Here is a 4,167-nt window from a genome sequence, read left to right as displayed (position 1 = left end):
AGGCTGGTGACCACCCGTTCGGAAAAGTGCCTTTGTATGTACGTGGAAGATTCACGTGTATGTGTGCGTGTGTGTGTTTAAGGATCAAGAGCCGGGCCCTCTATGGCCATATTTTTCATTTCCCTTTATTCTTTGTATTGCTTTCAAATCAAAGGGAAGCTGCAGCAGAGAACCCTTTGCCCCGAGCTGCATATATGAAAATGAACAAGGTTCTGGGAGTCGTGTGTTTTCAATAATGGATCGGTGGTGCAGCCCTTGCTCGGAAATGAAGCGAGACTGTTGCTAGGTTGGAGGTAAGAGGCAAGGGGTGGGGTGGGAGTCCTCATTCCATTGGTTTTACTTTTCCCACATCCTCCAGCTAGCTCTTTAAGTATCACCAACTGGTAGAATAAGAATCAATTCCGAGGGCAGTCTTCTCTCTATTTAAATGATTTTTTTTTGACGTTTCCGTCATCAGGGCTTGATAGTTAAAGAAGATTCACAAAGCCGAGTCCATTTGGAAGAGAACGACTGTAAAACTGGGTCAGCAGACGCGTTCCACGTTGGCACGCAAGATGAAATATAACCTTGGTCGGGTCGGAGCTTCACAGCCACAGGCAAGAGCTTTGTTTCCACGTGGCGCACTTGGATTTGTGCCTTTCGGCTGCGATCCTCCCACGCATCCCAGCCCCGGGAGGTGTTTCGCCTACAGCACTTGCGAGGCCGGCCTCGCGTTCTGGCCGGCGGTGGAGACCGACTGCGGTTCCTCGATCGACCACTGGAGGCCACTGTGGCACCAAGAACGCGCGGAGGGCTCGCAGTTGGCGGAGCGGGAGTCCCTTAGGAGGACTGGCACACTCACGCACCAACAGTTCTTGAATTCTAGTCCAGGATTTAAAAGATGGTGTCATGAATTAACAAGAAGAAAAGACTCGGCAGATGAAGTGCGGGTCTCAGCTTCCCTGGGGTTGTTTTCTAGCTACTTTATAACTTATTTTCCCTCTCTGGGACTGGGTCTCATCTGCATCCCACGAGATGCATCCTTTCTGTATGGTGAAAACGCCCTCCAGAAATGACACAAGGGGAAGAAAAACCGCGGCTGCAGCCTGTAGTATTTTATCCCCCAGTACTTTTGCAAAGCAGGATATTTTACTGTTTCTCCAGCAACCATTTTGGCGGCAGGTGCCAGCCACCAAGTGGGCTGCAGGAGTAGCACTACCTGATAAATCCAAGATGCCCGGTTAACTATGAATTTCAGATGAACAGTGAATACGTGGCTTACTATCAGTACGTCCCACATGTCACATGGGTCACGCTTACCTAAACAATGATTTGTTGTTTACCAGAAATTCCAATTTGACTGGGCATCTAGGATTATGATTTGCCCATTCTGCCCACCCTCCACTGGCAGGATGACTCCGGTGGGGTAGCAGTGAGCTGCCCTGAGGGGACTTAGAACCTGGGAGTAGTTAGGGCTGAAACCAGGCACTGAGAGTTCTAGTCCAAGCTGAGCAGTGGTAAGCACCACGTGGTCATTCAGAGAACATATAGGTCCTTAGACCCACCTAGCAGATGGGAGTCTCAATTAGCAGAAACAACTAGAGGTATTGGTTGACTTTTCTCTTTTTGTTTACTGCCCTCGATTTAACACCTACACAGAGACACCAGTTTCAGGGGACTTTATTCTGAGCTCAACCGAGTTCAACCACTGATCATCCAGTTATGGCTCCGGTAGGCCCTGTGCACACAGGACGCACTGCTACAGGCCCTGCCTCTGGCATGGACACCCCACAGTGAAAGAACCAGCACTGATGTAAACCTGGGTGGCCTGAGAAGGAGGCGAAACCTGCCAAGGGGCGATTGCCTGGTATTACAGGAAGCAACAGCAGGCATTTTGAACATGGGGCTCCTGAGATCACTGGGGTCCCAGCACATTCCTGCTCACATCTCCAGACTCTTCACAAGGCTGTCCCATCTGACTGGAGGGGTCCAGGACTCAGTGGGGATGTGCCATGACAGAATTTTTGTCTTCTGATTTTGGCAAGTACATCGGATTCCCAAGGAGCACCCTGTCTCTGGACCCCTCTTTTGGTTGGCTTGAGCCTTTAGATATCTAAGCAGAAACCCTGGGAAGGTCCAGAAGAGCCCACACAGATCAGGGTTGATCCCATTCCACCACGTGGAGGCTGAATGACCTTGTGCAAGCTATGCCCCCTCCAACGTGTCACACCCCCCCTCCCCATCGCCCAACTCCTGGCAGTGTCTGGCCTCTTTTTCCAAGCTCCATGAGATCAGGGACCCTCTTGAAACTGAGGAATCTGCGCATTCCAAGCTGTGACTGCTGGCATAGGAATAGTAAGAGGGAAAGGGGTCTCTGGTCAGAGGATACTTTTGCAAAAAAAAAAAAGCTAGGTAATAAAATTACTCTAAGTATTAAGGTCTATGGCAATTATTTGAAACATTTCTTCATTGTTTGTCTGGAGGTTAGGGACTGTGTTTCCATTTCTACCCTCCCAGTACTGACACTGAAACCCTGACCCTGACCCTGCCCATGACCTATGGGGTGACCTGGGACAGATCTCCTTCCTGGGCCTGGGTCACCCCATCTGGGGCTGATCCTGCCCAGCTGTCACCTTCAAGAGTCCTGTGAAAGGCCAGCTCTTCTCCCCACAAGAGCTGTGTTTACTATGAGCAACAACATGATCTCTGGGGTTTATTTTCCTTCTTTATAAACTAGGGTTGGATGAGTTTAGCCTCAAACCAAACTCTCTCTCTCTCTCTCTCTCTCTCTCTCTCTCTCTCTCTCTCTCATACACACACGCACACTTCCTGACTTCCTGGGGCCACAGGGTCCAGGGCTGGCCTGACACCAGGTCAGCCTGCAGCTTGAGGGCCACTTCCAGGATGGGCTCCCAGCCTGGGAGAGGCTTTCTGGCAGAAGAGGTGGGGTCACAGGGTTATCTTTTGGGTCCTCAGCTCCAGAGGCCAGCCCCTGATCTAGACAGCCCAATTGCCCGCTTCCCTGCCTATCCAGTCTTCAGACCTGCTGCTACAGATTTCTCTCGTCTTATTTGGCTTTGCTCTTTTTGAACTTGTTTTGTTCTCACGAGTGGGTCATTGTACATTTCGCTCACTGGAATATCAGATCCAGAAAACAGAGACCTTGTGGTATCTCCTTTACCATGCCTTCTCACAGTCAGCACTCAGATCAGGGCCTCGAGGGTGCTTGAGGAGTATTGGGTTGGCCAAGAAGTTTGTTCAGGTTTTTCCATAAGATGTAACAGAAAAATCTGAAAAAACTTTCTTGATATTTGTTGCATCAATTTTTGATCACTGTCTGAAAGCTTATAAGAGAAACCATGGCAGATGTGAACAGACCTGATTTGAGAGTGAATTCTGAGTCCCCTACCCCCAACTAGCTGTGTGGCCTTCAGATCAGATCAGATCAGTCGCTCAGTCGTGTCCGACTCTTTGCGACCCCATGAATTGCAGCACACCAGGCCTCCCTGTCCATCACCAACTCCCGGAGTTCACCCAGACTCACATCCATCGAGTCAGTGATGCCATCCAGCCATCTCATCCTCTGTCATCCCCTTCTCCTCCTGCCCCCAATCCCTCCCAGCATCAGAGTCTTTTCCAATGAGTCAACTCTTCGCATGAGGTAGCCAAAGTACTGGAGTTTCAGCTTTAGTATCATTCCTTCCAAAGAAATCCCAGGGCTGATCTCCTTCAGAATGGACTGGTTGGATCTCCTTAGGTAAGTGCATTAACCTCTCTGAGCCTTAGTCACTTCATGTGTAAAATGGGATGATACATCTTCCTGTCTTACTGGGTTGCTTCCAGGATTTGCTCAGAACACTGACGTGTACAGACTTTCCAAACCCAAAGCCTTAGAGAGGTTCTGCTACTGTGACATCACCCGGCACGTGGACAGTCCTTGACACCGTGTGTGTCAGCTTGGGGGTTGGTGGCCATGCTGACACTTGGACCCTGGTCTCCTAATCTTTCATCCAGGTGGCTTTTGGTTCACTGCTCATGGTCTCATCAACGTGACCTTGACAAACTATGTATATGTACCCAGGTAGGAGAACAGCTGAATGGTTTTCCCACTGGGAACAGGGAGCCTCAACTGGTGCTGATCAAAGCAGGTCAGACAGGGGCCGGTAAGGGCTCAGAGGCCCGGCCTTG

Source organism: Bos javanicus, chromosome X (genome assembly GCF_032452875.1).
Source record: "Bos javanicus breed banteng chromosome X, ARS-OSU_banteng_1.0, whole genome shotgun sequence".
NCBI classification, from domain to species: domain Eukaryota; kingdom Metazoa; phylum Chordata; class Mammalia; order Artiodactyla; family Bovidae; genus Bos; species Bos javanicus.
This window is presented reverse-complemented; position numbering follows the sequence as displayed.